The following is a 20,827-nucleotide window of genomic DNA, read 5'->3' on the forward strand; positions in this document are numbered from 1 at the left end:
CATGATGCAGTCATGTGACACACACACACCATATTGTCTATACATATACAGTACTTAGAGGAATCACATCTCTGCCTGCATCATGTGAGCTGCAGTTAGGGTTGCCACCTTTTCCTGCCATGTGTGGGCGGGGCCACAAAAGGGTGTGGCCACAAAAAGGCAGGGCCAAAAAAGAGGCAGATTCTCTCAAAGTATTATAAATATGTTTAACTAATATTTTCAGATATACAAGGCTGCTGTTTTTCATTAAAGTGCTTCAATTGCAATGTGTGTGCTGGTTTTTAAGAGGTTCTGATAAAACTTTATTTTTTAACATAAAACTTTGATGAGAACGGCTTCAAGGCAAATAAAGGTGTGTGTCAGCCTACACAGAAAGCAAGGGCTTGCATGAACATAAAAAAGTAAAATTAAAGGTAACAGTTGGCCCAATAGCATAACAAAAAGTCAGTCCACCAAACTTACAAAAACTAAAACATTCAGAAACTTACTGTGTATAATAAATGACCAGAAGTCTTAAGGTCACAGTGTTCAGGCTAAAGTTATTTTAATTACAATAGAATATTAGCAGCTGTTAGTCACATTTTCTTTCCCTCATTATTTATGGATATGTGCAACAGAGTTATTGTTTCTTGAAGGTATATTTAGTGTTTGACTTAGCTGCTTTCATCAATTGGGTATTTTTTAATGCCATGTCATAAAACTCTGAGCAAGAATAAAGTAAATGATAGCGAATGCAAAGTTCGCTCTTGACTATCTGCGTACCTAACCTGTTTTCCCTTGTGTGCCCCACTTGTATCTTGCCCCCCCCCCACATCTCATCTTGGGGGTGGGGCAATGGAAAAAACCTGATTTAATGGTGTTTTTTTCCACAGAATGTGCTTCTGTTACTGTGCTTTCTGATAATTTCTCCTTACTTTGTAAATTATACTTGGAATAAGAATGGGGCTAGGCTTTTTTTAAAATAGTGTTTAAATGAACACTCCCTTCATTGGGCCTAACTGCTTGTGGTGTTTGTGTAGTGACCTGTTGTTCTTGTAATGTATTACTGCTGAGGGGGTATGGAGTATAGTTACTGTCTGTATCCTCCCCTACTGATGCTGAACTGACACCCTGGGAGGCAATCTCACTTTCTGAGAACTGTATTCTCTTGTGTCCCCTTCTGCCTCTGCCCCTACTTCTATTTCTATTGCCTCTCCTCTGATTACCTGAGCCTCTTCTGTTATCAAACTCTTTTCTCCTAAAGAAACAATCTTTTGTATTCCAAATGTATACTAGATTGCTATTGAAATCAGTTTGGTCCCTCACATATTTATTATGTTTAATCTCCAATAACATTTCTTTCGCCTCTGCCACAGTGTTTTTCAATATCTGATCTAGGGCTGGGCAATCCTTATCTACACTGCGTGTATTCAATTCCTCCTGAGTTAGGCATATCTTGTCTGTTATTATCTTAAGTTGCGTTGTTTTGTATTGTACTAAAACCATCATTAATTTAGCTGAACTTTCAGAAAGGGTATCATTCCATAATTGTATAAATTCTTTATCTTCACTTGCAAAAGTGGGGAATTTGTTTATACGTAAACCCCTTGGAATCAGTCCCAATTCATTGTATTTGTTAAGAGTCAGAATGTCCCATTTTAATCTTTTTACCTTAATTAGTAGTTGTTCCATGTCCTCAAAGAGAGCCGTCAAGGTAAATTTTGTGGGATCAGTTGTGAAAATATCCTCTATTTATATGGTATGTTCATCTCTTTCTGAGGCTGTCTTTAAAGAATAAAAACTGTGTACTTGCATCTGTGGGTTGCTGTCAGTTTCTGACATCCTTAGATAAGTCCTCTTGTCTTAACCTCCTCTGTATTCCGGAATAACACTGAGTAAGTATGTGTAAAGAGTGGGATTCCACATTCTGGATATTAATAAACCAAACTGAAAAAGTTCAAATACTCCTCAAAGTGTAAGATACTGGTCAAAACGTCAATTGACTGTGTATATCGTCACTTGTGACTAGCTGCAAAGGCTAGCAACAGGGCAACGTAGTGTGTGAGTGGCTCTGTGTTCAATAACCAAGTTCAGAAAGTAGCTGTACTTGCTGTCTTACTGCGTCCGGTCCTGGGGTGTGATCGTATGAAATCTTGCTAGTCAATCCTACAGCACTTATCAGTCCCAATAACCCAAAAGTTTACAAGATATCCTCCATACCTTGAGCCAAGGTACATCTACTGGGTGGGTTCCGACTTTCTCCATTGGTGACTTCTTATAAACGTATCCAATAAGATGATTCCAAAAACAACTAAGAGACCTAATTGATGATGGTCTAGAGTTGGGGTTCTTTGACAAAGAGACAAGTCAGTTTCTATATGTCAGTCATCCTAAAATACCAATATTCAATCACCTCCCCAAGGTGCATAAATCTCTTATTGAGGTCAAGGGGAGACCCATTGTCAGCGGAATCGGGTCACTACTAGAACATATGTCGGAATGGCTGGACACTTTGCTACAGCCTATGATTAGGCCATTGGCAAGCTTTGTTTTGGACACAAAACATGTTCTCAACCTGACCTCCAACATTGAATGGTGTGTAAATTATATATGGGTTACAGTAGATGTTAAATCATTGTACTCATCCATTCCACATGACCAAGGCCTGAAAGCTATTGAATACTTATTGCACAAATATTACACTTATGAAAATATCCTGTGTGAATTTGTGATGAGAGTTACTAACTTTATTTTGACCCATAACTTTTTTGAATTCAATGGCCAATTCTTTCTCCAAATGTGTGGTACAGCAATGGGGCTAAGTTTGTCTCCTCCTAAGCCAACCTTTTCATGGGTTGATGGGAGGAGGACCATCTATTTGGAAAAAAGAATCCACACAAACAGAGCATTGTTTTTTTACAAGAGTTTTATTGATGATCTCCTGTTTGTGTGGAAGGGGGACACTTTAGAGATTCCAAACTTCATTCATTCATTATTTGAACAAGAATGACAAGGGCATTGAATTCACTTTTGAACAGAATAAAACCAATATCAATCACCTTGATGTTACACTTACAGGGACACCAGGAACAAAAGTGTCCTCTACTATCTATTGTAAGCCTATCATAGGCAATACATTACTGCATGCTAAAAGCTGTCATCCCCAGTTCATACGTGTTAAAAGGAACTGCACTCACAACAAACAGTATGTAGTGGAAAGCAAAGAATTGGAGGCCAGACTCAGAGACAGAGGTTAAGGACCTAGGATCATTGGCAAAGCTATGGAAACTGTGAATACAATAGACAAGAGAGTATTGGTATTGCCTAAAAAGGATACAGCACACAAGAGCAATGCTTCTAACAAAGGATTATTATGTGCAACAGATTATTCAGGAGAGTATCCTCAGATTTGCAGCATCCATAAGAAACATTTTGCATTATTATCAGCCGATGTTGACTGTTACGGTACCAACAGTGTACCAAGGGTTAATACCAGATGAACAATGTCCTGCATAGGGAATCAGCAATTCACAAACCAGCCAGTTTTCAGGTTTAAGCAGAATGACATTTATTAAAAGGCTATGCCTAGTATTTATGCAGGTCTGACCCCAGATGGGGGTTGAAAGAATGTTGTACATTAGATAAAAGGGAGAAGCGCCCTTTTGACATGATACAATAGAATTATATTACTTAAACACTTCAACCACAAGACACTCTTGGCTCTTCTTATCACTTAGGCGTTTTCTCTCTGGAGGTGATCAAACAATAGAATGCTTAGCACTAATTAGATTATAGCTGGAGCCAGCAACTCTGTCTTTAGAAATTAGTTTCTTAGCTAAACACAATTAACTCCTTCAGTCCTGACAGAAGGGTCTGTCACATAGCTCCCCCCTTGTGGAACACTCCGGCAGACCCGGCTTGACCCTTTTGCGGGTCAACCTGGGGATGACCGGACTAGGAGGTGGTAGGCATGTCAGTTTGCCGGGACAATCCATCTGTATTCCCGTTATGAGAGAGAATTCCTGTCCATACAAACAAGGGTTCAACTTCCTCAGTGCCCAGACTAGGGCTAAACAGTCCTTCAAAATCCCATCAGCTTCTTTACGAGTTTTTTGTACCTGCTCTTTATAGGTATCCACAATCCCTTCATACTGACATAGGGTGCCCTTGAGTTGCTGCACCTCACTATGAGCCAGCGTCAGCTTCTCCTCAAGTGTCGCTAAGTTTGTCTTTAATGTTTCATGTCCCACTCTCAAGCTGGTGTTTTCTGCAGTCTGTCGGTGCAGCTTGTCTAGCAGAGATTCCTGTTCTAAACGTGCTTTTTCCTCTGCACTCCTCTTCTCTCCCGCTAGCACTGTTACATGATTCTTTAACGTGACCATTTTATCCTCTACGTGACTCTTCTCCTTCATCAGCGCATTGTAACGGGACTTCCATGTATCAATAGCGGATAGAGATTTACTGAGCTCAGCGTCCTGGGGCTTAGCAGCAGGGGGGTCAGTCTCTGCTGCACGGATCTGAGCACGGGTAGTCACAGGGTTAACATCAGCGGGACCCATGGGAGCATAGGCAGAAACAAGGGGGGCCAAGTTATTTCCAAGGAGAACATCAGCGGGTAAATCCTTCATGACCACCACATTCACAGGTCTAGCGCCCACTCCCCAATCCAAATGTACCCTGGCAACAGGTAGGCAGAACACAGTGCCCCCTGCTACCCTCACAGCCACAGTGTCTCCAGTGTGCTGTTTCTCAGACACCAAGTTCTTTCGAAGCAAGGTCATGGTAGCACCAGTATCCCGTAGACCACTGACCTCCTTCCCATTCACTTTAACCAGTTGCCAGTTATTCCTCCTTTCCACTTGGGCTGCTGCAGCGCCGCTTTGGTGAAGTAGGTTGGCCTCCACAGCTGCTATGACCCGGTCGATAATTTCCGCAGATGGGTTGGGGCCATAATGTGCCAGTCTTATTTTAACCGCCCGATCAAAGCTTGCTTCTGCGGGGGTTCTGTCTGCTATGCTGGGCCCATTGGTTCCTTCTGTCCCTGGTACTCTTTCCATCTTAGTCAGTATTGTAATAATCCCCCTCTTCCTGAGGTTACTGGCTTGTGTAGTTGCTCTTCTGGGCGATAAGGTTCATTCCGTCGCTTGCCACCAATTGTTACGGTACCAACAGTGTACCAAGGGTTAATACCAGATGAACAATGTCCTGCATAGGGAATCAGCAATTCACAAACCAGCCAGTTTTCAGGTTTAAACAGAATGACATTTATTAAAAGGCTATGCCTAGTATTTATGCAGGTCTGACCCCAGATGGGGGTTGAAAGAATGTTGTACATTAGATAAAAGGGAGAAGCGCCCTTTTGACATGATACAATAGAATTATATTACTTAAACACTTCAACCACAAGACACTCTTGGCTCTTCTTATCACTTAGGCGTTTTCTCTCTGGAGGTGATCAAACAATAGAATGCTTAGCACTAATTAGATTATAGCTGGAGCCAGCAACTCTGTCTTTAGAAATTAGTTTCTTAGCTAAACACAATTAACTCCTTCAGTCCTGACAGAAGGGTCTGTCACATTGACCTAACTGATCTATCCAAGAACGGGTGCCAATTCTCTTACAAGAAAAATAAAACGATTGGCAACATGGTGTCACCTACTAAATTGAAGTAACACAGCAAGGAGGATCAGCTTGGTTAATGGTCAAAGGCATGCATAACTGCAACTTCAAAGATTGTGTTACTTTTGAGAAAGTTGTATGTGGAAGCACATTCAAATCTTCAGCCACAGGGCAGCAGTTTGACATAAATACTTGTTTTAACTGCAGGTCAAAATACGTAATTTATCTTATCACCTGTAACCTATGTGAGGTACAGTATGTAGGTTTAACTACTAGGGAAGTGCGGTCCCGAATCAGGGAACATTTGTCTACCATTAGAATTGGCAGATCAAGTACCCCCATAGTACAACATTTTGTGAAGGTTCACGATAAAAACACAGAAAGCTTCAAATGGACAGTCATTGAAAGGCTAACTACACCTTCGAGGGGAGGAGACAGAGAAAAGGTCCTGGGCAAACAGGAGGTTTTCTGGATCTGAACAGCCAATAGAATGCGAGCTCAATCTGATTGGCTGATTGGATCAGCCAATCGGATTGAACTTGAATCTGATTGGCTGATTGCATCAGCCAATCAGATTTTTCCTACCTTAATTCCGATTGGCTGATAGAATCCCATCTTGGATGACGTCACTTAAAGGAATATCCATTCGTCAGGTAGGCGTCGTTGGAAGAGGATGGCTCCGCGTCGGCTCGTTTGAAGAAGGCTCCACTTAGCTCCGGATGGATGAAGATTGAAGACGCCGCATGGATGAAGACTTCTATTGGATGAAAGGCCTCTTCAGCGCCCCTTGGATGATGACTTCAGCCGCTGCGGATGTCCTCTTCTGTTCCATCGGTGGTCGGCTGGCTGAAGACGGCTAAAGGTAGGATGATCTTCAGGGGGTTAGTGTTAGGTTTTTTTAAGGGGGGTTTGGGTGGGTTAGAGTAGGGGTATGTGAGTGGTGGGTTTTAATGTTGGGGGGGTTGTATTTTTTTGTACATGCAAAAGAGCCGATTACTTTGGGGCATGCCCCGCAAAAGGCCCTTTTAAGGGCTGGTAAGGTAATAGAGCTGTTAACTTTTGTAATTTAGAATAGGGTAGGGCATTTTTGTATTTTGGGGGGCTTTGTTATTTTATTAGGGGGCTTAGATTAGATTTATTTTTTGTAACTTATTTTTATTTTATTTTTTGTACGTTAGTTAGTTTATTTAATTGTATTTAATTGTAGGTATTTGTAGTTAATTAATTTAATTTATTTAATAGTAGTGTAGTATTAGGTTTAATTGTAACTTAGGTTAGGATTTATTTTACAGGTAATTTTGTATTTCTTTTAGCTAGGTAGCTATTAAATAGTTAATAACTATTTAATAACTATTCTACCTAGTTAAAATAAATACAAAGTTACCTGTACAATAAATATAAATCCTAAAATAGCTACAATATAATTATTAATTATATTGTAGCTATCTTAGGGTTTATTTTACAGCTAAGTATTTAGTTTTAAATAGGAATAATTTAGTTAATGATAGTGTAGTGTTAGGTGTAATTGTAACTTAGGTTAGTTTTTATTTTACAGGTAAATTTGTTTTTATTTGAACTAGGTAGCTATTACTTAGTTAATAACTATTTAATAGCTATTGTACCTAGTTAAAATAAATTGAAATTTGCCTGTAAAATAAAAATAAATCCTAAAATAGCTACAATATAATTATTAGTAATATTGTAGCTATATTAGGGTTTATTTTAAAGGTAAGTATTTAGTTTTAAATAGGATTAATTTAGTTAATAAGAGTAATTTTTATTTAGATTTATTAAAATAATATTTAAGTTAGGGGGGGTGTTAGGGTTAGTGTTAGACTTATGTTTAGGGGTTAATTAGTTTAATATAGATGGCGGTGGTATAGGGGGGCAGGATAGGGGTTAATAAATTTATTATAGGTGGCGGCGGTATAGGGGGGGCAGGATAGGGGTTAATAGGTATTATGTAGGTGGCGGCAGGGTCCGTGAGCGGCGGTTTAGGGGTTAATCAGTTTATTAGAGTGGCGGTGGGCTCCAGGAGCGGCAGTTTAGGGGGTAATACATTTATTATAGTTGCAGCGGTGTAGGGGGGGCAGATTAGGGGTGTTTAGACTCGGGGTACATGTTAGGGTGTTAGGTGTAGACAGCTCCCACAGGAATCAATGGGATGTCGGGCAGCAGCGAACATGAACTTTCGCTATGGTCAGATTCCCATTGATTCCTATGGGATCCGCCGCCTCCAGGGCGTTGGATTGTAAACCAGGTACGCTGGGCCGGAAAAGTGCTGAGCGTACCTGGTAGTCATTTGATAACTTCCAAAAGTAGTCAGATTGTGCCGAACTTGCGTTCGGAACATCTGGAGTGACGTAAGAATCGATCTGTGTCGGACTGAGTCCAGCGGATCGGAGCTTACGTCACAAAATTCTACTTTTGCCGGGCAGCAGGGCTTGATAACTTAGGCGAATCAGCCTCGCCACAAATACGCTGCGGAATTCCAGCGTATTTGAGGTTGACGGCTTGATAACTAGAGGCCTTTGAGTAGTATGTGAACTTTTGCAATTTGCCTAGATGCAGCCCAGATCATGATGTTATCAGTGGGCTGAGCTTGGCAGCCATTTAAAAGTGGCCAGAGACAATATTCATTTTAAAATAACTTTTTTACTGTTCTTGCTGAACGATATATAAAAGGTTCAGGAGGCTATTTGCAGCTTAATCTAAGGTAAGACTTTAAGATGACTAAGGTGTAGACTGTCCCTTTAACTCCTGCAAAGTCAGCTATATAGAGCAGCAATTAACTACTGGGAGCTAGCTGAGCATATCTGGTGAGCCAATGATGAGACATGTGTGTAGCCACCAGTCAGCTCTCAGTAGTACATAAGTTTGATAACAGAAGTGAAATTAAAAGTATCATAAAATTCCACATTCTATCTGAATCATGAAAGTGTAATTTCCTATCCCTTTAAGTAACAGAAAATGTCTGTGTATAAAGTCTTGCTGGTGATAAATAATCTGGGTTGGTGTAGGTCGGGAGTTAATTTGATATTGTTTTATGTACTGTTAAAAGGTCATTAACGTCAAAATTAAACTTAAATGGATTGGAAAGAGCATGACATTTCAAACAACTTTCCAATTTTCTTATATTATCCATTGTGCTTAGTTCTCTTAGTATCCTTTGTTAAAGAGTAATCCTAGGTGAACTCAGAAGCGTGCACGTATCTTCAGACAGCAGAGTTTGCAAGATTTATAGCATTGTTATACATAGTTACAAACACTGCTGCACAGAGTGCTAAATACACGTGCACGCCCCTAAGCTCATATAATATCAGCCTCCTAGGTTTACTCTATAACAAAAGATACCAAAAGAACAAAGCAAATTAGACAATAGAAGTAAATTGGAAAGTTGTGTAAAATTGCTGCTCTATCTGAATTATCAGCGTTTAACTTTCACTGTCAGATTTGGCTTCTGTCTGATGATGTTTTCCTAATTATTCTGTGATATTGGGTTTTTAATTATACAAAAAACACAAAATACTGGTCTGGATTACAATCACTTTTTATTTGCATGAAAAAACATTGTATATCATTATATAGTAAACAGCAGCATTACATGATATATGCACACAATGGTATAAATATACCTAACACTTGTGCTCTTGATACAAAGGGATTTATCAGACATATAATGTTCCCTTTATATATACAGTATGTGCTATTATCAGTTCTTGTGGCTTCTAACTAACATGAAAACATCTAACAGACATAATATCAAGTTACAGAACATGACACACATATTACATACCCAGTATACATGTAGGTTATAGTAGCCATTTAAATTAAAATGATTATGATCTCGACATACATATTACATACCCAGTGTATGTGTAGGTTATAGTAGCCATTTAAATTAAACTGATTATGATCACATGACACACATATTACATACCCAGTATACATGTAGGTTATAGTAGCCATTTAAATTAAACTGATTATGATCACATGACACACATATTACATACCCAGTATACATGTAGGTTATAGTAGCCATTTAAATTAAACTGATTATGATCACATGACACACATATTACATACCCAGTATACATGTAGGTTATAATAGCCATTTAAATTATACTGATTATGATCACATGACACACATATTACATACCCAGTATACATGTAGCTTATAGTAGACATTTAAATTAAACTGATAATGATCACATGACACACATATTACATACCCAGTATACATGTAGGTTATAGTAGCCATTTAAATTAAACTGACTATGATCACGTATGTACCGGTTACTGATATTGTGTCTCATTAAATAAAATCAGTTTCCCCTCCTCTGGTATATAACATATACAAAGCTAAGCATCTATTGCTATAAGAAAAGGTTTATCCACATGATGTGCACATTAAATATATCTCCCAGGTGTCAATCATATGAGACTGATGTTCTTGTTTATATAATTGTCTAACACTCTATTCATATAAAGACTCCTTTATTCTGTAAATGTAATTATTTCCTCCCTATGTAAAACAAAACGTACAACTCCTAACACTGGCATATTAATAAACAACACTGGGGGTGCTTTGGGGGTGAATGGTTGTGTAAACTGGTCAGTATGAGGACAGATCTGTATATTCCTGTGTGGTGTTTGTATTCTATCACATTGATATGAGAGAAACTGAGCTGCACATATATAGAGGAACAAAGGACAGCAGGAGAGCACTTCCAATCTGGGGCTTATATAACTGGGATTAGAAAGTATTATTTACAATAGGATCCTTTTTGATGCTTCTATTTAGAGAGTTTGTCCTCTTTAGGATAACTGTAAAAAGGTTTTTACACTGTGTATATAAATTTTATTTGTGTATAAATATTTGGTGTTTTGAGGCTTCCGGTGTGGACGGTAGCAGAAGAACAGCACGCTTGCATGACTCCCAGGAGCACTGAGCACCAAGTGTGTTCGGCGGATGTCTTACCAAGCCTACCCTAATCCGTAATACTCCTAGTCAGGGAAGTTTTTGTAACCTTCCGGAGCAAGGGCCTGACTATGAACCAGGTGTAAGGAGGAAGCCTCTAACATGCCCAGAATTGCCTACTGGCGCAGGCAGAAGTCCGTCTTCCAGACGTACCAATACCTCAGGTTGATTACACAGACATTACTTGGAAGAGTGCAGCGGGCATAAGGCTTAGTAACATCACAGAAGCTTGTGAAAACATTGTGGTCCAAAAACCTTTTTCTGCTTAGAATTGGATGCACTAAGAGCAGTGGTGTAAGAGACTCTCCCTGTAAATCAGATCTCCCAGGACCCGCGGAGACCTAGTAAGCAGAGGTGAGTCGGGAGTTCACCTGATCCGCCCTTGCTATATTTCCTGGTAATGAGAGTGGGTAGGAGGTGTTTGCTGAAGCAAGAGTATACTAACACAGGAACTGGCGATGTGCAGAGTAAAGCCCATAAAAAGTTAACGACTGCAGTGAGCCTATATGGACCCTCTAAAAAAGACTCCCAAGACCCACTGAGACCGAGAAAGCAGACTTGAGTCAAGCACATACTCGGGTCACCCTGCTATTATCCTCTGGCCTAGAGAGCGGATAGGAGACGATTAACATTGAAGCAGAGAATATTTGCATAGGAAGTTTTTGCCGTGCAGACTAAAGCCAAAGAGGAAAAATCCACTGTAATAAAATACAAGATTCTGCTGGACATTGAACCATAAGTTAGGTACTCTTCCTTTTTTTCTCTCATTAATATAGCTGGCCACCTCAAAATAACCGGCTTGATAATACTACATAACCCATATACTATGGTCCCAGGATTTTTTGGGCTTATTTTCGTCTCTATTACTATACCTATCATGACATAGGTCTGAAATTTAATACAGCATGTGGCTTGCTAGACTTTAGCCTGGACAGGGTGAAACACTACTCCAGAAATACATGAGTAAAGGAAGGAAAGGACTAAGCCATATAATATATCTATAGTGACATTTATCTCCTTTTTGCTGTCTGTACTCTTATAAAGGCCTTATCAAAAGAAATAGAGAAAGGTCAAGCGAATACTCAAGATTTCAAAAGAGCCATGGAGTAGCCTGTCTGAATTTCTCTTATATGCTGTACTATTGACTCAATGTTTTGTTTTCTTCTTGCACTGTAATTTCTGCTTTTTTTTTTTTTGCTGCCCTGACCCTAATGGAATAGAGCTTTAGTAGGAAAGATTTAAATGCCCACAGTGTATCAGTATTCTCTCTTTTTAGGGTAAACTACTGTGATAGCATAAAGGAGTATTAAGATTAACATACCTTGGGTAAACTGGGATAGTTACTCTACGCCCATAGCACTCTTTTTCACTTATAAGTCAAATTTCTGGTGAAAAGGTATATATAGTTAATGAGAGTTACTCACATCAGCTAACTTTATATGTATATTTCTAGCCTGATTTATGAATACCCAGGGTCTGGGATAATAACAAATTAATAATAATCCAGGAGGTTTATTTCTAATAGAAATTAAGTTAAGCTTGAAGGAAAAATAATATATTATATCGTTTTCATCTGAAGATATTATATTCTTCTCCACAGATTGCTGAACCAATACACCTAGAACTATAAATACTAGTCACATGTCTATTTGATATTCCATATATTGCACTCTATCTGGGAAGCCCCTGCCTTATTGCACCCCCCCCCCCCTCTAAAAGAAAGAAAAGGGGAAAAGGGAAAGGGTTTTTTTTTCCTCCCCTCTGGGCACTCACGTCCCCACCTGTTAGACTTTTTTAATATTCTCACTTTTTTATAACAATTATCGCAAACATGGAAAAATTTGTAACACAACACAATAATAAATCACCCAGCATTGCAGGGAAAACCAGAGAAAGACATAAGACATAAGGTAGATCACACCATAGATGAAGATGTTGAATCCAGCAATACAAATTTTCTCAACATTGATACACAAATATTAATCAAAAAATCTCTGAGCTATTTCTACCACAATTTGAAAAGGTTAAAACCGAGCTATCAGAGATAAAGAGGCCTATTTATCAAAGGTTATGCGGACCTCGCTGAATGCGGAGAGAAATACGCTCTCTGTACTCAGCATTGCACCAGCATCTCACAAGAGCTGCTGGTGCAACGCCGCCCCCTGCAGACTCGCGGCCATTGGGCCGACAGCAGGGAGGTGCCAATCAACCCGATCGTACATGATCGTTTTGAATTGCGGAGATGTCTGTCCGCCTGCTCAGAGCAGGCGGACAGGGTTATGGAGCAGCGGTCTTAAGACCGCTGCTTCATAACTGCTGTTTCTGGCAAGTCTGAAGGCTCGCCAGAAACACGGCCCCATTCGGAGCTTGATAAATGGGCCACCATGGGTGATAGCAGTTTGCTAAAATGTTAAGTGAAGCAGAAAGCAGAATTTCTGATGTAGAGGACTTGACAAATAGTCAGCAAGAGAGTAGACTATTAAATATAATAAACTAGGCTGGGTGATCTAGAGGATAGGATGAGAAGAAATAATGTTAAAGCTATAGGCTTGCCAGAAATTCCTGAATTTGCAGATCTGCCTAAATTTGCCTCAATAACTTTACCTAATCTTCTTGGAATTGACACCACCAAGTAGGTTTTTTCATTAGAAAGAGCCCACAGATTAGGGCCGATCACTCTTAATAAGGAAGCAGAAAGCAGCAAAAGACCAATTCTGATTACATTTCTTTCTTTTCAAGATAAAATCGAAATTATGCAGGCATATAGAACTTTAAAACTATTTAAAAAAAATGAGAATCATATTTTGCTTTTTCAGGATTACTCAATGGAAACTGTTCATAAAAAAAAAAAGAGATGGCTCCCTTATGCATGCAAGCCATAAATATGGGCTAACGAGCAACAATGCTATACCCAGTCAGATTAAGGATAAGTCTACACACTGGGGTTACCATTATTAGCTCAGTTGAAGAAGCTAAACAATTTTTAGAAAACAGTAAAAAAAGGAAATAAATGATGTTATTAAGATATTAGGAGTAAAGCTGTAGAATAGGTAGAATGACTGTACGTGCTGTATTTGTTTGGTTCTCTTTTTTAATTTTTTTTTCCTCCCCCTCCTCTACTTTGTCCTCCATAACTTAGCACTAGTCTCGGCTCCTTCTTTGAATATATATATATATATATATATATATATATATATATAAAAATAAATAAATGTTGAAGCTAAAATTTACGTAGTGTAATGTAGGTGGGTTAACCTCCCCCATTAAAAGATAAGCTATACTCAATCATTTGAAAACCTAAATACAAGCATTGCTCTATTAAAAGAGACCCATCTTTCTATTAGTGAGGCTCAGAAATTAAAATCCAGATGGATTTTAGGGTGTGTAAAATGCCAGTTGCCAGACGCTAACTTAATTCACTGCATATATAACTGCCCCAAAATGCGACAATTCTGGGCCAAATTACAGTTTTTTACAAGTAAAATTTGTAAGGAAGAAATTAAATTTTGTATTTACGATATCATATTTCTCTGTAATGGGAAACTATGGGGATCCAGAACTAAGTTACTTAATTTAAGTATAATCTTGGGTCACAATGTAATTTGTAGGATCTGGAAAAATATAAAACCTCCAACTTTAAGCATAGTTATTAATTCCTTGAAAGATTAATTAATTTTGGAACAATACAGGCCATGTAGCTCTGGAGAGACATCTGTTGCTAAAACTCTATCGAAATGGGAGTGCTTTATCAAATACCTACCACTAGCAGAATTAAATCAAATTTTCTCCCCATTCAGATCATCTAAACTTTTAGACCAATGGGAGATAGATAATCTCTAGAGATCTTTGCTAGGGGCGGTCATGGTGATGGGTGGGTGGTCCTTTTCTCTTTTTTTTTTCTTCTCTCCAGGATGAAGTTAAGGCTTATACTGGAGTTCTTTTTTCTTCTTTCTTTTTTTATGTTTTTATTATGTTATTTTATAATGTATTATACTTGATCAAATACCCTGGGACACTTTTTGTGTTTAAATTATTGTTATAATAGATGTTGTCCTGTGTGATGAAAATGTTTTTTGCTTTAAATGTATTATGTAATTGGAAAATAAACAGAAATATAAAAAAAATCGGTGTTTTATGATACCTGATTTCAATAAAAACATTTTTACCACTTTCTAAACATGTGAAAGGTTTCTTCCGTTGTGAATCCTTTCATGCTTTTTCAGATTACTCATATGTGTAAAACTTTTCCCACACTCTTTACATGTGAATGGCTTTTCCCCTGTGTGAATCCTTTTGTGACTTTTCAGATTACTCTTTTCTGTAAAACTTTTCCCACACTCTGTACATGTGAAAGGCTTTTCTCCTGTGTGAATCCTTTCATGAGTTTCCAGATGATTTATTTGTATAAAACATTTCCCACAATCTGTACATGTGAAAGGCTTTTCTCCTGTGTGAATCCTTTCATGCTTTTTCAGATGACTCTTATGTGTAAAACTTTTTCCACACTCTGTACATGTGAAAGGCTTTTCTCCTGTGTGAATCATTTCATGAGTTTCCAGAATACTCTTTTCTGTAAAACTTTTTCCACACTCTGTACATGTGAAAGGCTTTTCTCCTGTGTGAATCCTTTCATGCTTTTTCAGATCACTCTTTTGTGTAAAACATTTTCCACACTCTTTACATGTGAAAGGCTTTTCTCCTGTGTGAATCCTTTCATGACTTTTCAGATTACTCTTTTCTGTAAAACTTTTTCCACACTCTGTACATGTGAAAGGCTTTTCTCCTGTGTGAATCCTTTCATGACTTTTCAGATTACTCTTTTGTGTAAAACTTTTTCCACATTCTGTACATATGAACGGCTTTTTTCCTGAGTGAGTCCTTTCATGAGTTTTCAGATAATCCATTCGTGTAAAACTTTTTCCACACTCTGTACATGTGAAAGGCTTTCTTTCTGTGTGAATCATTTCATGACTTTTCAGATTACTCTTTTGTGTAAAACTTTTTCCACACTCTGTACATGTGAAAGGCTTTTCTCCTGTGTGAATCCTTTCATGAGTTTTCAGACTATTTATTTGTGTAAAACTTTTTCCACACTCTGTACATGTGAAAGGCTTTTCTCCTGAGTGAATCTTTTTATGGGTTTTAAGATGATTCATTTGTGTAAAACATTTGCCACACTCAGTACATGTGTGTGGTTTCTCACCTGTGTGAATGTTGTAGTGTTCTAGTAAATTAGACTTCCATCTAAAGCTTTTCTCACATTCTGTAGATTTGAAAGGTTTCTCCTTTGTATGAATCATTTGGCTAGACTGTACACTTTTCTCTTCTTTAATATGTTTTGAAAACTTAGTAAATGTGTGTGGTTTATCCTCTGGGATAATAATTTCACTAGATAAGTCATAAATGTTGTCCTCTTGTTTGATGACTACATTCCACTCTGTACATAATGATTGCTTCCAAGTTCCTGCCAATTCACCATCTTCTTTAAATATCTGCTGTGATATCCCCAATGTTTGTGAATAGCCATTGGTGTCTGAGACTATTGGAGTTTGTGGTATCATTCTGAGGCTTAATGGAGTAAAGCATGGATATGAACTATTCATGCATTTGTCTACATAAAAAGAAATGGAATAAAGACAAATAAGACTGTTTATTCTTTATAATATAATCCATCTCAATAAAAACATTTTTTATACTAAAAAATGTCTTCTGTTTTGTATTTTAAATGTATTTACCTGTAAATCACAAATTAAAAAGCATGAGAGAGAATGTAAACATTACTACATCATAGTAACCTAAATTACTGATGAAAATAAGTTATAGGGCCGCATTAAACAAGGTGCATGTGGATAATGTTCTCAGCCAGAGAACAAGTACATCTGTATTCTGGGCAAGAGAGGTGGCATCTACCATCCTCATATAACATTGCACAAGCAACTGCACATAAGCCCTGCCCGGCTCATGCACAACCACTTGGGTGAGAACATTATGTCTTTATCATCACAGACTTATCAACAGTGTGAGATGTTTTGAGAGGGTAAGAATCAGTGACCTTATGATAATCTTTAGCTTTCGACTGTGGTTGTTCTATTTATATAAACAGCCAAAAACTTTATTAGTTTAATAATACTTACTGTAAAATTAAGCACACAAATCAGTGGTGGTTCTGGGGGAGTTGTGGGTGTTCCACACATGGGAACAAGGAAGGCATAAGTGTAGTTATGAGTATTCCATGAGTAAGGTCAGAGCAGGGGAAGGTGACGTTGATGGTGTTCTGAGTACAGAACTAGGTCAGGGGGCGAGGTTAGGCTTTTGTTGGACATGATCTATCTAAAACAACAGAGGGGGTAGTAGTTTTTTTTACCCTCCTCCTCAGTCCAATGGGGGTTGCTCCTTCTTTATAACTGTCAGAGACACAATGTATGTAAAGATGCATATATAAATATAATAGTTTATATTTGTTTAATGAGCTATATATTCTATTTTCCCAGTAATTAAAGTCAGCATAATATCTATTTTACTCACCTAAAACATATGAGTTCATGCTGATAACAGGCTCCAATGTCTGTGCTCAGGAAGAAGGTTCCCTTATTCACTCAATACCTGATATCTCTCAGTGATCTGGCCGTGTCTGTAAAAAGTATATTAAATGGTTTAAACAGATAATAATAAATAATGGTTCTGATGAACTTTTTAGGTTATTACATATGTGCTATTGATTCAGCACAAGCATTTAGTACAGTTACCTCTGTGGGTGTTATAATAGCCCCTTAAATACGAATCTCCCCAGATCTATACAACATAATGGTAGAAAATCTATTGAAGTGGGGCCCTATCACAACTTTACAAATATATTATAATCTTTGTTTTATATTATTTATATGAAACAATATTTTCTCCTGAAACAAATGTTAAATATCAGTAGTTTACATATAAGTTAAATTTGATACTGCACTATTGGTATTGTACTTCCTACTAATTCTCCCTGTCAGACATTTTGTCATGTGCTCCACCCCCAGTCCTTTAACTTCTCTTGGTCAATACTGAGTTTACTTAAATCACACTGCAATGGGGTGTGGGAGAGATAGGCACTAAAATGTTAATTTCAATTGTAATCTTGGATAGAGTTAAGAAAATAAAGAATGTGTGTTTACATAGAGAGATAATATAATGAGATGTTCTTTTTGGTAATTCAGTCCATTTAAAAGAACCATAAATTATAAAATTGCAAAAGCACAGATGCAAAATAAAAATACAATGCAATAAAACTTACTATAATTTTTAAAAGAGCAATAGATTGTATTCTGATAAATGTAGTTCTGCACATGTACCATGTGACAGCTATCAGCCAATAACAGACTCATATTATCTTTATAAAATTTGAACTCCTGCATATGCTAAGTAGGAGCTGGTGCCTTATAATAGGTCATTAACCCTTTCAGTGCTAACGACGGCTCTGAGCCATCGCAGAGTTTCTCACTCAGGTGCTAACAATGGCTCAGAGCCGTTGCTATCACTTTTCCACCTTGAGGGAGATTTGGGGGCTCCCACACACTTCTACCCCAGCGTTTAGGCTTGTATAGTGACAGGCATCACCAAGGCTTCACGTTTTGTGCTGTGACGTCACATGTAATGATGTGATGACATCACTGTGCAACTTTATTAAAAATAGACAATGACAAGAATAGTGAAAGGAGGCATGCTGCTTAGAAGCCTGTAACTCAGGCATCTAAGCAGCTACAGACCCAAGATCCAACAGTGTAAGTCGTGGGGGTCTGAAAGAAATAAATAAAAAAAAAATATTTAAAAAAAATAATAAAAAAAACCTTTAGATCAGCTTAGCACCCAGGTGGGAATGTGCTTAGCACTCAAAGAGTTAAAAAGGCTGTGTAGAATTTGATAATGAAAATAAATTACAAACAGTATAAAGTGTATGGCAAATTTCACCTTTAGGTTTAGTTTTTATGTAAAATAACTGTTTGACGTTTTATACACCGGTAAAACAAGTCATTAGAAACACATTAAAGGGACAGCAAAGTCAAAATTAATCTTTTATGATTCAAATTTAAACAACTTTCCAATTTCCTTCTAGTATCAAATCTGCTTTATTCCCTTGAGGACCTTTGTGACAAAGCTTATAATGCACTATGGTGCGCTAGCTGCTGATTAGAGGCGCATACAAGCCTCTTGTCATTGGCTCACCATATGTGCTCAGCTAGCTCCCAGTAGTGAATTGCTGCTGCTTCAGTAAAGGATATCTAGAGAAAATAGCAAATATCATAATAGAAGTCAGTTGGAAAGTTGTTGAAAATTATATGTTTTGTTTAAATGATGAAAAACATTTGGGGTTTCTTGTTATTTTAAGGGGAGAACAAATTTACAGGACACTGTCCCTTTAAGTCTGATCATGTGACATAAACAGCAGCAGCTGAAGATGCAGAATACACTTACTAAGGTCTTTACTAACAACAAGAATCAGTCTCAGATCATTGGGATAAACGTTCTGATGATAAACAGGTGCAGCTAATAGAAATAAGAAAAGTATTATAAAATAACCTCATTAGAAATAAAATAATATGCAGATCACAAGATATTTATCATTAGATCAGTATATGTGATGAGACTGATACAACAGGGCCATAAGCTGAGTGATATTTATTACTGAAGCAAATAGCAGCTTCAGACTAATATTAAATGAAAATGGTTTATCTGGGCTCTACAGTTAATTATAAACCTATAGGGAAATACAGGATTCTAATTGGCTGATACATAAAAATCTATTGCTCATTGGATAACAGGAACAACCCCACAAATGTATCATTAGACAGACCTCCTCAAGCTTGAAAATATGGTTAGGTTCTGCTAAAACTGCTGTAAATCATTATGTATTAAATATAGAAAACAAATGAAATAAGTACAGTTGCGGTTATTTTTTTTATATAAACTCAGTTTCTTATATGAAGTGAAATATTTATCTTTATCATAACAAAATACAGAACAATATTTTCTCATCATTATATAAAACACAACAGTGTGAGGCTGTTAATAAAGATTTATGTCAGGGTTTGCATATTACCGTTTAGCAGAAGCTCTGTAAGTATGAAGTCTCTCTGGTTCCTCCTGTGATATCACTGAGTGTTACACAGATATTTATACTAATGTGGGAGTGTCACCTTTCTCTGTGTGACTCACATGAATACAACTTGTCAGTTGGGAGACAATGAGAGGGTCACACCTGGCCTTTTGTTCTCATATAGATGTCTATTGTCCCCTCTGGTGTCACATGAATACAGAGTCCCTGCCTCCCCCTCAGGGTGTGATTATCATATGGATAAGTAAGGAGGAAACAAACTGTTTATTTAAATTTGAGAGATGTTTCTGTTGTGTCCTAAAATATCTCAGGATACAGCATTATATTATTTTTTTATTGATTGAAATTGTTTTTTTAAACATTTATTTATTGTTAACATGAACATAGTAGAGTATCACAGACATCTATATTATAAACACAAGTATCAATTGCGTCTGCAATAAAAGGCCATCTTGTTACAGTCTGTGTAAAAGTAAAAAAAGAAAAGGCTCTTTACAGAGATAAGACAATCCTTATCAATTCCTACTGCATTTTTAATCACAATAATAATTTTTACCAACGACAACAATAACTTGAATACAGTAGTTGCAATGACGTGAGCTTAAGTTCTGCAGTTGTAGTATCTGAACGAGATATATGGACTATGTATCACGTGATTTTCTAACTTTCCTGAAGGATGTAAGATAATAATCTCAACAGAAAGAGGAATACATGACTGTCTTGATAGAGCTTTAAGTATACCATTTAGTATCGTCACCACAAGGGGGAGTAGGAAAAACAAAACAAAACAAAAAAAACGAGAAAACCTGAAGTTCCCCCCATCCCTCCCCGCTCCCTCTCTCCACTAATCAATCCAAAATAATGGGTAGCTACCCGCGTTGATCAGCTGTAGAATATAAGCCGATTGGCTTATAGGCTTAATTAATTGATGTTGTACAGGAGGTGGGAGTGACAGGATAACTATACTCCATTTGTCCAGAAATCTTTTTAGCTGAGCCTCACTGAACTTTGAGATTGCATATTGTTCCACCATACATTGTTTCAGCGCTTCTTTTTTAAATTTCATAAATTTGGGGGAATGGGAGAGTTTCCAATTTTTCAGGATCAGGTTCCTAGCTATTAATATTAAAGTATTAATTAGCTTATAGTTTTTTTT

General features: G+C 37.5%; 1 pseudogene; it reads right to left on the reverse strand.

Annotated features, from left to right (window-relative positions):
* Nucleotides 1-14,773: 14,773 nt before the first annotated feature.
* Nucleotides 14,774-20,827, reverse strand: part of LOC128661326 (zinc finger protein 208-like) — a 125,155-nt pseudogene continuing 119,101 nt past the window's right edge.

Source organism: Bombina bombina, chromosome 5 (assembly GCF_027579735.1).
Source record: "Bombina bombina isolate aBomBom1 chromosome 5, aBomBom1.pri, whole genome shotgun sequence".
Lineage (NCBI taxonomy): Eukaryota > Metazoa > Chordata > Amphibia > Anura > Bombinatoridae > Bombina > Bombina bombina.